At 40.8% G+C, this 13,945-nt stretch overlaps 1 protein-coding gene across 2 annotated transcripts in view; it reads left to right on the top strand.

Annotated features, from left to right (window-relative positions):
- Positions 1–13,945, top strand: part of BCKDHB (branched chain keto acid dehydrogenase E1 subunit beta) — a 2,914,018-nt gene that overhangs the window by 146,177 nt on the left and 2,753,896 nt on the right. The window lies entirely within an intron of this gene.

Genomic DNA, 13,945 nt, shown 5'->3' on the forward strand with positions numbered 1-13,945 from the left:
CACATTCTAAATGCAAACTGCCTGCTCGAGTTTTATGTGAATAAGAAACAGCTGTTTTCCAGCTTTGCTTTAGGAGGGTTGGGTGGTAGTCAATGAATTACCAGCTGCATTATCTTTTGCCTTCCCAAGATTTGCCACTTCTTATAAAATGCTACCATCAAAGATTATATCACTAAAGGCATGGCATGGCACAGAATGGTTACTTCCATTGATTGGTTTGGTTCCCAGTTTTTACCTTCACTAAGCATTATTGCTTGACCATGCTTCTAGAAGTTGGGATTCCTTATGCACCTTAGTACTTCTCGACTCAGCCTTCTGAACCTATGATGTCATGGCTGTCCTCCAGCTGCTTCCATCCTGTTGGATGTACTATTTACTATTCATACATATCTTAAACACAACAAGGAGGGCCCTCAGTGATGTTCTTCCTGTTTCACTGTTGCAGTCATTACATTTGGGTAATCTGCTGGCAGGTTGCCTTAGTCGGACTGAATTCCAAAGTCTTGGGTCTTGCGTCGGTTGCTGTCTCCTCTTCCATGACGTCAGGTCGTCAGGGGTATAAAACATGCAGCGGATGCCATTTTCTTTAATCTTTCTTGCCACGCGGTGCCCGAAGCAGAAGCATTTCGCAAGTGCCGGTCAGCCGACTACTGAAATATTCGTGTTTGAGTTTCAGAACCGAAGTCTTCACTAAAGCTAAGTACCCCGTTGGGGAAACTTTTTTCTTGCTTTTTACCGATGTCAGAAAAAGTTAATAATTGTATTACTTGTGGGAAGCAAATATCTCATATGGATTTCCATTTATACTGTATTCCTTACCTTGGCCCTAATCACAACGTGCCTGGCTGTCGGTTTTGTGCTAGATTTAACCAACGCACTATTAAGTGTCGGTATATTTTTGCATCAAAGTATTTTGGAAACAGATTTAACTACCCAGAAATGTCGTCAGATAGCAGTCCGACTACAGGAGCACATAAAAAACGCAAAGAAAAGGACAGAGAAAGGCAGTTGAGATCCAAAACCGACGACGAAGCTTCTCCTAATCCAGTCGCTGGTTCGCAGGTACCCAGTGAGGCACTTTCGCAGCCCCTGATTCCCGCTACCTTCGAGTCGCAGGTCTCTACCAACACCCATGTGGAGTCCGGTATGCTGCAAGATACTCAAGGTATTGGACCGACGAATGTATCTCCCTCAGATGAGTCTGGAGCAGCTGAGCAGGCACTGGCTTCTGAGGGTGTATTCAGACCTCAAAATTTGTATATCAAACCGACGACAGCTGCAAAACCAAAGACAAAAGCAACTTCTAAAACTAAAAAATTGATGCATGAGCCACGTGCACAGGCCTCTATGCCTAAAAAACAGATGATCAAAACGGCTGAAGACCTTAATACCTTGATCAGGAGTACCCATCCCTCTCCAGATAAGAGGTCTAGGCAAGACACTGACTATGAATCTTCAGATCAGGTTTCTGTTTATTCTGATTCCACTTTTGTTCAGGAATTATCTATTCCTCCCTATGAGGATTCTGATGCTGAGAAACATTGCGTACTTTGAGGGAACATTTTCACTGTGTGATTTAAGACTTTTCAGAATCAAAAAAGAGGCTCAGAGATTTCCTTCTTCTCCCTCAGCACAGGCCTTTAGCCATTCCCCCTGTCCTAGACATAATGGATGATGTGTTTTCAGAGTCAAGCTTGACCCCTGACTCCTTACCTCCGGCTCCCAGTAAGCCTGACAGATATTACAGGGTCCCTGACTCACATACATTTTTATTTAGAAACCCTTCTGCTGATCCTGAAACTATTTCACAGGGTCCAAAGGGAGTTAAGGCCTCAACAGCAAAAAATCCTACCCCCTCTGACAGAGATTCAAGGGCACTAGACAGATGGGGAAAAAAGGTTTATACATCTGCAACCTTGGCAATTAGGGCCTTAAATTGTCAATTTCATATGCTTATGTACCAACAACATGTTATGGGATTGCTGAAACAGAAAATTATGTTGATTTCAGAATGTGCAGAAAATAAAGAATTGCAGAAATTATTGCATGCAGCTGAACAAGTAGGAAAGCATCCTTTGCAATGTTGTTTTGATTCCTTAGAGGCCTCCTGCAGGGCCGCAGTTACTGGATCTGTGATTAGTAGGCATGCCTGGTTAAAGGAACAAAATTTGCCTGATCATGTTAAAGCTAAACTGCTAGATGCACCTTTATGGCATGATTCACTGTTTGGTATTAAGACAGAAGAGGTTTTAAAGAAAATGGAAGACAAAGCTAAGTCTATGCAAACTGTTAAAGACTTCTTACAAGTGCAGCCACCAAGATTCAGTAGACACTGGCCTACAAAAAATTGGTCCTTCCCTGTGTCAGACAGAGTTCAAAGGGGCAAATCCAGATGCCCTAAGGGTTCCAGATACCAGAGCTCAAAGGGGCAAATCCAGACGCCCTAAGGGTTCCAGATACCAGGTGCAAGATTCATACAGGTCAGAGCAATGGGATGCTTCCACCTCCAAATCTGGAGGAGATAAAGCGCAAACCTACAGAAAGCAATCCCATTGACTTCCCTCTGCCTACAACAAGCACTTATCTTTTGGTAGCACCCATCGGGGGAAAAGTAGCACTTTTTGCTCAAAATTGGCAGTTAATAACCCAGGACAAGTGGGTACTAAACATCGTATCACAGGGATACATATTCCATTTCCACACTCTGCCAATGGCAAATGGTTGGCCAGATCTGCCAAAAAATCAATGGGCAGAGGCACAGAAACAGGTTACGTCCCTCATGGATGTGGGGGCCATTCAGATAGTACCAGAACAGGAAAAAGGACAAGGTTTTTACTCAAGACTGTTCTTGGTACCCAGAAAGGCCAAGGCCTGGCGGCCAATACTGGATTTATCGATTTTGAACACATACCTGGACATTCCAAAATTCAAAATGCTGACTTTGTAGCAGCTTCTGCCCATGCTGGGCAAGAATGCCTGGCTGGTGACTTTAGACCTAAAAGAGGCATACCTGCATGTCCCAACAAGACAATCGTGCAGAAGATACCTCAGATTCAAGGCTGGCTTAATGCATTACCAATTCTCTGCACTGCCCTTTGGCTTATCTACTTCGCCCAGGGTCTTTACAAAGTGCCTGGCACCAGTAATTGCATTTTGCAGACAAAGAAATATACAAATATATCCTTACTTAGGCGACTGTCTCATTCAAGCAGAGAACAAGGACACTCTTCTTCGACAACTGGCATTTGTGAAAAGGCTTCTAACATGCCTAGGGTACACAATAAACGAAAAGAAATCACAACCTGTACCCTCTCAAAAGATAACATTCCTGGGTGCAAGCTTGAATACAACTGCCCAGATGGCTTACCTCACGCCAGACAAGCAAAGACAACTGACTACTTACTTCAAACTGATGGTAACAAAAACCCAGTCTTCTGCAAGACAAACTCTGCAGGCTTTGGGCTTCATGGCTTTCTGCATCCTACTGATTCCATATGCAAGACTGCATATGAGGAAACTTCAATGGTACCTAAAAAGTGTATGGAGTCAACATTCTCACAGTCTGGAAACAATGATTCCTCAAATTCCCTGCCTGCAACAGGAGTTTCTATGGTGGGCAAAGGCATATCACCAAGACATGGGACGGCCCTTCACTCTACCCTCTGCCAGCCAAACCTTAACAACAGACGCATCAGATTATACCTGGGGGGCCCACATGGCAGGAAGATGCATTCAGGGTATATGGACACCAAAACAAATGCATCTACATATCAACCACAAAGAGATGCTAGCTGTTCAAAATGCCCTAACAGCCTTCAAGGACTTACTTCATCTAGGACAACTACTGATAAAGACGGACAACACCACAGTCATGTGGTATATAAACAAACAAGGGGGCACACACTCCTACCCCCTTTGTAGATTAGCCATGGCACTGTGGGACACAGCTTTGACCTACCAAATACATCTTCAAGCTCAATTCCTGCCAGGAAAACAAACTGCTCTGGCAGACGATTTAAGCAGAAACCTTATGGATCCTCATGAGTGGAAACTAAATCCACAAGTCTTCAGCATGATAACAGAGAAATGGGGGAGCCCAGGCATAGATCTATTTGCCTCTCCTCACAATTATCAATTGAAAAGATTCTGCACAAGGGCTTATCACATTCAAGCATGGAAAGTGGACGCCCTATCCTTCAGTTGGAAAAACCTATCAGTTTACGCCTTTCCTCCTCTTCTTCTTCTCCCCAAGGTCCTCCTAAAAGTCAGACAAGAGAAACCGAAGATGATACTAATTGCCCTGGACTGCCCCCCCCCCCCCCCAACACTGGTACCCAATCCTAAGGAACTTGTCTCAATACCCAGCTTGGACCTTGCCTCAAAGACCACAGCTACTGTCCCAGCAAAACAATCAGATCCTGCACAATCAACTACAGACCCTGAACCTGGCAGCATGGCTGATCATGTAGTCATACAAGCAACACCTCTCAGTATAACTGTGATGGATGTCATTTTGGAAGCCAGAAGGCCTAGTACTAGAAAATCTTATGCTGACAAATGGAAGAGATTCTGTGCTTGGAATCAAGCACAAGGAACTGATACAGCAGAACCAAATATTCCTCAGATATTGCAATACTTAACTGAGATGCTTGACAAAGGCCTATCTTTCTCATCAATTAAAGTCCATGCCTCTGCCATTTCAGCTCATTACAATACAGAGCCACCAATCTTTTCTCATCCTTTATTAAAGCAGTATCTTAGAGGAGCCAAAATTTAAGGCCTCCTAGAAGATCACCATTGCCTGCATGGGACCTCAATTATGTGTTGGAAAAGCTCACCCTGCCTCCATTTGAACCAGCTGCTACCGTTTATATAAAGTTCTTATCATGGAAAACAGCTCTGCTACTAGCAATTACTTCAGCAATAAGAGTTTCAGAGCTACAGGCCCTCATGGCTGTTGAGCCTTTTATCATATTTTACTCAGACAGGGTGTCTCTGAGGACAAATCCTACTTTTGTGCTTAAGGTGGTCTCCAGTGTGGCTCTTAATCAAACAATTCATCTGCCAACTTTTTATCCAAATCCGCATAACAAGAGGGAGAGAATTCTGCATTCCTTGGACGTACACAGACAGCTAACATTCTACTTGAGCAGGACTAAAGCTCTAAGAAAAACTGAGCAATTACTAGTGACATATGCTGCAGGATCAGAAGGCAAGGCTATTTCAAAGCAGACAATTTCAAAGTGGATAAGCCACTGCATCCGTTTCTGCTATTTACACCATGGTAAACCTGTGCCCAAGGGCATTAGGTCTCATTTCACCAGAGCTGCAGCTCCTTCAGCAGCCTTTCTCAGGGGAGTACCAACTAAAGACATTCTAGAGGCTGCTACTTGGAGTTCTGTTCACACCTTTGCAAAGCATTATCATTTGCCTCTCTACTCTAAATCCAGGGCAGGCTTTGCCACTGCAGTTCTGCAGGGCCTTATAGCCGCTCCTAATACTGTTTAGCTCCAGCCTCCCAACCATAGCTTTGGAATTCTACCCAAATGTAATGACTGCAACAGTGAAACACAAAGAACATAGTACAGTTGTGTACACTTACCATAAATGTAAATGTTTGAGTGTATTCACTGTTGCAGTCCAGGTTACCCTCCTGCCATCCCCCTGTCATTCTGGAGTTTATCTTTCCTTCTCTATCTTCTACAATCAGTGTGGTGTATTTGCTTGTAGATGAAGGTAAAGTTTATATTGATGCATGTATGTATATATATATATATATATATATATATATATATATATATATATATTTATATACCTTTTTGGGGGCACCTGACATCGGGGGCAAGAAAAACTAAAGAAAATGGCGTCGGCTGCATGTTTTATACCCCTGACGACCTGACGTCATGGAAGAGGAGACGGCAACCAACGCAGGACCCAAGACTTTGGAATTCAGGCCAACTGAGGTCAACCTGCCAGCAGATTACCCAAATGTAATGACTGCAACAGTGAATACACTTGAATATCTACATTTATGGGAAGTGTACACAACTGTACTTTTGAGAGGTATGGGTGGAACACTGAAATCCTTTTATTTCCCAACCTTTTCATTCTTATAGTATCAATTCACCTGTGAAGAGACCCTCCTTGATGAGTCTTTAATATCCTTCCCTCTATCCCCTATTGAAGATGTTCATCATTCACACTACCTCAATGGCATATGAGTTTTGTGCATTCACAAACCCACAGTGGCAGATTTCCAGAGCTCAGAATAACCTCCTGTGACAGTCTGTGATAGGGGATTGGCTAGGCCCATCTCATCAGGGCAAGCCTAACCCTATTACAAAAAGTCAGTTATTCAGTCTTTCACAGGCAATTGTGGGACTCGCACAGTTGAATCTCTTCATCAGCCTTCACTGGTATATTTCAACTTCCGGCCTTGGATAACATCCCTTTGGGAACTTCTCTTCTTTATTATTATTTTAACTGATATGTCTATATATATATATATATATATATATATATATATATATATATATGTGTGTGTGTGTGTGTGTGTGTGTGTGTGTGAAGTTTTTAATTTACCTTTCCTGCTATTTACTGCTGAGGTTAATTCCTCTGGGAATTCTAACTTACTGCTGTGTTGTTTCCAGGCTTAGTAATGCTATTGAGCAGGTATGGGGCTTTTCTAAAGTGTTGTATGACTTGTACTGGAAAACTGAAGTTCTGTGGTGTCATTTGAATACTAGAAGTCTTGTTTCTGTTGTTTACCTGCTTCATTTGGAAGTTATAACAGAAAAATATTGCATTTTCACTTTTTTCTTCATTATGATATTTAACACTGTAACAGCTGTTTTTATCTTTTACTGCAAATAATTTTATTTGCATTTTTTGTGAAGATTTTTTTATCCATTTCTGACCGGGAATCTCAAAGGTAAATGCTTATTTATACCATTTTAAAAGCCTTTTATTTAATCTAAGTGCAAATATTTGATTTTGTCACGATTTGTACAAGTGAATTTTACTTGGTATTGTGACTGTGTGCTGTTGTTTATTACAGTGTGCAGATTATAGACCAAGGCATAGGACAAGTTTAATTCTTTCTGCTATATTTTATGCAGTATACCCATTTGTTGTATGCGGATATTGTTTATATTTTATTTTATTGCTGCCCTTGGTCTTTAATCATGTCAGTGTATTATTCTGGATGGCATTTTTCCCCTGACTTGATGATTCCTCGCTTCCAATCAAATCCATTTGCACCTAAAAAAAAAAGGAAGGAGAGGTCTGGGGTTAGAGACCTCTTGCCAGACATAATACTCTTTCCAAGATTATTTTGTCCTTTGGTGTAGTTCATAGTATAAACAGAGACTTTACCACATGACAGACTATCATGTTATTACCATGTATAGGGCTGATGTGGTGTCCTTACCTAAGAGTCTTTATTGTTGGCTAATCTCAGAGGCTATGCTCCTTTTCAGGGTGAGTATGTGACTACTGTCTCTAGAGATCAGTCTAACAGCACAGATTTTGATGGGACTTTGATGCAGACAGTAGTGAACACACAGAGTCCATCCAATCTGATTCTTCAGAAGGTGAACATGGTCAGAACCCTAAGCAAGTTTTTACCTCTCCACAGATGCTAGCTAGGTTTTGAGATGTATTTGACTGGAAGCAATCTAGAGCTATGCCAGACTACCAGAGTTTATGATCTTATTGAGTATGAGATTCCAAATGTTTTGGCTGTTACTCCTTTTGTTACTAGTATTAGAAATATCTGTAAAACTGCATGTAAAACCACTTTGGCTAGTGAACCAGTTCTAAAAAGGCTTTGAGGAAATAAAAGGTGTACTCTAATCTTTTCTCAGTTGTCAGCTGACCCCAGCTACACTTTCTGTAGCTGCCAACTCTACCAAGAGAACCTTGGCTTCTAATCCTACACCACTGGATAAAACTGGGATGTGGTTAGAATCTCAGGAAAAAAATAGTTGGCTCAGTCTGGTAATTTAGTCTTTATAATTTTAAATTATCAGGGCTTCATGTGCTTACAGTTTAGATGACTTTGCTGTATCTTTGCCTGCTGAGCAGAAGTGTTTTATGGATGAGATTGTTTCTAGTGCGACTCGGGTTTTGAAAAATGCTTTGAGGACTGTCTTGGAAAGAGAGGACACTATTTCTAGAAATGCAATTGCTTTTGTTTTACTTATTTAATGAAGCATACATTATAATGAGAATTTTCCTGAGGATTTAAAAATGAGATTTTGAATGCTCAATTGAGTTCTGAATGTGTGTTAGGTCCTGCTGCTACTTAGATTCTCAAACAATGGTATGATATGACTTTCGAGATGACTGCACATTGAGTAACAACTTAATTCTATCTTTCTCAGTGTAAAAATAGAAATCAGCATAGAAGGCCAGTGGACTTCTGTGTTTCTGGGAAATTTCTAACTGGCCAGTAAGTGCACTGCCTAGATGTCATGAAAAAAGAAATACAGTGGAACTGAAGGAAAATCAGCTACAAAAGGTGAGGAAAAAAACACTGACTGGGAAAAAGTATTACAGCTATTCAGCAAAAAACAGTGCAAGCTGCAGACAATACTTCCAGTAACCTAGAGGAAAGCATAAGACAACTGCACACAAACATGGTTAAAATAAACAAAACACTGATGGAGTATATCAATGCAAACAGCAAAAGGCTGGAAAAAATGGAAGAAGCTTTAAACAGAAATTCAGATGAGGTGGTAAAACTGCAAAAATCAGAGATCGAAATAATGAAAAGGCTGGCTGAATGAGATTGCTCAAGAAGAGATGGTTCAAAAAAATAATACAATTAGAGGACAGAGCACATAGAGACAACTTGAGGTTTTCAGCTGTACCAGAAATGGTGGAAGGAACAGACTGTATTAATTTTATGAAAGCACAAATAAGCAACTGGACTAGTATTCCACAGCAGGAGTTGTTAATTGAAAGGTCACATTGTGTGTGTGTTCCAAACCTGGTTATGAGAAAGCAGCCTACACCTTTAATAGTAAATATGCAATCCTACCAGCAGAAGGAGTTGATTCTGACAAATTGTGGCAGAAGGACAAAGTACTAAAAGTGGGAGACAGCAGAGTGTTTGTGGAGAATGATTACTCGTTGTACACCAGGCAGAAGAGGAGTAAATTTATCCCACTATTCAGGGAATGTCAAGAAGCAGGCATGAGATTCAAACTGCTGTAACCAGCTATCTTCAAAATATTCTTCCTTGGAGGGACAAAATCATTTTTGATGAAGTACATGCTAATGAGGAAATACAAAAGTTTGTCCAACAAAGTGAGCAGTGAAACAGAAGGCGATTATGTTTCTTGTTCTTCTGGTAATAAAGACAACAGGGAGTCTGTGCCAAAAATAATCACGAGAAAGAAGGGAGCACAAAAGTTGAGTAGAAGAATCGAGAGTATGTTGGAAATGAAGCAGAGACAGGATTTGGAGGATGGAGATGAACAAGAATAAAACCAGTAACTTGGAAATTGACAAATGTGGGGTTACAAAGCAGTAATTATATTTGTAAAATATGACAGAACAAGAAAATCTGAAAATATTGGACTTTTTTGGACTTGTGGGGGACTCTAAAGTATATGTCCTACTTCATGTCATTAATGATCAGGAAAATACTTAGGGGAGGGGAAAAGGGGGGAGAAAGTTAACTAAGTAAAACATTTTTTAATAGTACTATTTTTATAGTGTGTGATTTTCTTTGTATCCTATGAAGTAACGTTTTCTGAGTTTTTTAAGTGTTATGGGGATACTAATGTAAACAGAAGCACCTGTTTTTTTTTTCTTTCTCCCTTCTCTCTTTCTCCTTGTTCTAAGAAATGTAGGAACTGCAATGCTTAAAAAAAAAGAAAGAAAAATCTGGTTAGAGTACGACAGAAGAAAAATGAATGTGTTTTTTGCTCATTCTTGCATGGGGGAATGACTGGATTAAGGCCCCTATCTAGTAACATGTTTTAAGAGAAAGCAAGTAAATGAAAAATAATATTAAATATTATAAGGCTTTTTTTCTAGAAAATAAATGCATGCTTAGTAGCAATCCTGTTTCTGGCCCTTATGTCTCCATGGAGACAATCTGATAAGGAGAAATTGGCTAGAAAAAAAAAGAGAAATTGGCTGGGAGATAATGTTCTGCAAAAGCATTCTGGTGTTTTCCCAGCTGGGAGAGCTATAAATATAAGACAAAACTAGACAGCACTTGGTAGATTATTTTCTTGGTAGAAGCACAGACTGCACCATGCATCTTAGCATGGATAACCTTTCTTTTACGTTAACTCAAGTCTGTCAGCATGGCTGTCAGTTTGGGACATTTGTTCCTATAAGAATAAAACTTCAATATTTGAAGATGTACATAGTTTTGTGTGTTAGTATTTTATTTAATAGGTTTTAGGGGGGTATTGGGGTGTGTGTGTGTGTTTTTGACAGCTTTCAATAAAACAAAACATTTTATAAGATGTGGTATTGGCTCAAATAGATATAACAAGAAACAACTGTATAAACGTTCAACCTGCCAAACAGTGGAACTAGACATTTAAGAAAAAAGGTGTTGTACATAAAAGGTGGGAATGAAAACGTTTTAATACATTGATGCTTTCTGTAATGTATTTAAATGTCAATGGTCTCACAGATAAATACAAAAAAGAAAGACTGAACTATTTTAAAAATGCAGAGTGCAAATAGCTGTGCTACAGAAGACACATTTGGAAAGAACTGAACATGTGAATTTGTTAAAGAAAGGTTTTCAGAATTGTTATTTAAAGGAATGCCTGGGACAAAGGAAAAGGGGAGTACTTGTATTTGCAAGAGGAGCTTCAATAGTGATAGAAGAGGATAAAAAGGATAATAATGGAATATTTGTAGTAATAAGGGTGTACTGACAAGGGAGGAAGATTACATAGCATGAATTCCACCTAAAACTGCTTTAATGGAGCTTAGGAAAATTATGGGAGAAATAATTAACTTTCAACAAGGAATATTACTTATAGGTGGGGACTGGAATTTGATTTGCATCATTGAAGATGTGTCAGGGGGCAGAAGGAAGTGTAAGAAAGGAGGGTAGACCTTTGAAGAAATTTATGAAAATATTTGGCATAGAAGATATGACATAGTACTTGGAGTTCAGAGTGAATTTGCATATTATTCCCCAAGATACAAAATCTAGGTTGGACAGAATTTACATTTCACAGTAACATGTGCATTTAATTGAAGATCTTAATAAGTACCCAATACCTATTTCAGATCATGAGCCAATAGTAACTAAAATAAAAATACAGGGTGATGAAATAAAAATGAGACACTGGCACTTTCCCACCTTCTTCTTTTTCTTTCGACTGTTCCCATTAGGGGTCGCCACAGCGGATCTGTTTCCATTTTTCCTGTCCTCTGCATCTTGTTCTGTCACACTAACCACCTGCATGTCCTCTCTCACCACATCCATAAACTTTATCTTAGGCCTTCCTCTTTTCGTCCTACCTGACCGCTTCATCCTTAGTATCCTTTTCCCAATATACCCAGCATCCTTCCTCAGCACATGTCCAAACCAATGCAGTCTCACCTCTCTGGCTTTGTTTCCAAACCATCCAACCTGGGCTGACCCTCTAATGTACTTATTCCTAATACTGTCTACCCTCGTCACACCCAGTGCAAATCTTAACATCTTTAACTCTGTGACATCCAGCTCAGACTTCTGCCTTTTTGTCAATGCCACTGTCTCCAACCCATATAACATAGCTGGTCACTACCCTCTTGTAGACCTTCCCTTTCACTCTTACTGGTACTCATCTGTCATACATCACTCCTGACACTCTTTTCCACCCACTCCACACGTCCTGTGCTCTCTTCTTCACCTCTTTTCCACACTCACCATTACTGTGAACTGTTGCTCCCAAGTATTTAAACTCATCCACCTTCACCAACTCTACTCCCTGCATCCGCACCATTCCTGTGTCCTCCCACCTATCTGTTAAAAAGAGAGGAATTTAAGGAATGGGTAGTGGAAATTATTAAGGAGCTATTAGAGAAGATATAAGTTTCTTCTGAAAATACAGCTAGGGAGTGGGATAAAATTAAAGTGGAGTTTAAAAATAGGTTGGAAATATCATATATGAAAACATTATTTTCCAGTATGACTTCTATAAACATGGCAATGAGATCTATTTTTTGATCTGTATATTGACTGTGCTTAGTAAGATATTGTTTAACTTTGACACGCTTGGAAGCAGCAGGAAAAAAACTGATGAAGATCTGGAGGGATTTGTTTAATAGTACTTTAAGAGGAGGAGAAGTACCAACACACTTTCTTTATATATTGAAAGAGATTAAGACCCATTTATACACTCAAAAGAATTTTCTTATTCACTGTTGTACCAATATTAAGTCAAACAAATATGACTTCTGTAGTTTGTTGTTATTCACTGTTGTGAATGTTATCTCATGAGCATTGCAAATATGACTTCTATAGCTTAATATTACTAGTGCATATATCGAGTGTTCATAGGTAAGTGCTAGGCTATCTAATCTATCCCCAGCATGGCCTGTTTATTATTGTATTAGGTTCAAGTCGCTAGAGAGAGTGATTCTGAGGATCCTGTTTGAGGTGGCTTACGTCCAGTAGTTCAGGGTTTGACATGGCCTTTAGGTCAGAGAATACCTCTTGAGAAGAGACGTGTTTAACTGACTAGTGTTTGGGCCCTTAATCCTGTTGGTGAGGGTACTTCTGTGTCTCTTCTAGTTGTTGATAGATTTCATTTCCTGACTTTGGCTATGGGGTTATCAAAGGAGAGCACATGCTATTTACTAAGTACCCAGGTCATTACTTTCTTCTTCTGTACTTAGTGGACCATCTATGTGGTGAAGTTTGTAGGTACTTTGTTTTTCCCAAATGTGCATCCATGGCTTTGCAGACCAAGCAGTCAAACTTATTATGCACTAGCTCGAGCATATCTGAGAGTCTGCTTGTTGTAAAGTATTATGGCCGGGGTCACCAGGACTGGCTTCCTCTCTTTTGAGGATTATATATGGGTATGTCAGAAAAACTGAAAAGTTAATAACTGTGGTAAACAAATACGACTCGCCCGCGACTTTCCATTGACTACCACCAGAATTATCGCTGGAGTGCATCGGTTCTTCTGGAGGCTGTGTTTCCCACGCTACGGACCGACGACTCCGCTTTGATCATCACTCCGCCCCGAGCCTGCTCTGGTGCGGTGAACCATGCTGCAGCCCCTGCTCCTCATGTCTATGTTCCCTCAGGCCTACACACGTCCTAAGTGGCTAAAAGTCTCACCCCTCACCTCCCAAGCTTGCCTCTCAGCCCACTACTGATAAACTCTTTAGTCAGAGATTGGCTTGCTTACCTGTTGCTCAGGAGGCTCCCCATCCCATCCTGACAGAGGATTCCCAGCCTCCTTCTGACATCCTGAGCTCCAGGGTTGAGCACCCTTCACCCAAATGTCTCCTGAAGCTCTGATCTGATGACTCACTCAGGATACCCAGGAAGAGTCCTTCCAGGCCTACGAGGATCAGATTAGGAGGATTCTATCCCTCTGCCTCTCTCCTTCCCTGAGGGGATTGGGGAAACTCCTCCACCTTATGAGAGCACTTTCAGTGTGGGCAGGCCCACTCCGGACCGATTCAACGGCTTGGTTTCAGACCTTCCTTCCCTTCCAACACAGGCTCTTAGCTATCCCCTCCAGTGCTAGATGTTCTGGACCGGATGATGTACTAGATCTCTGTTCTCTTCTCCTGATTCTTTTCCTCTGCCTCTGTCAAGCCGACAGATACTACAGGCTTCCACTCCACACATTTCATTTTAAGGCTCCATGCTGTTGATCTAGAAATTTCCCCCCAGGGGCCTGGGCAAGCAACATCCCCACGCCAAGAATCCTTTGCCTCAGACAGGAAGCTCGTCCCC

This window comes from Protopterus annectens, chromosome 1.part1, assembly GCF_019279795.1.
Source record: "Protopterus annectens isolate FY-2018-M chromosome 1.part1, PAN1.0, whole genome shotgun sequence".
NCBI classification, from domain to species: Eukaryota; Metazoa; Chordata; order Ceratodontiformes; family Protopteridae; genus Protopterus; species Protopterus annectens.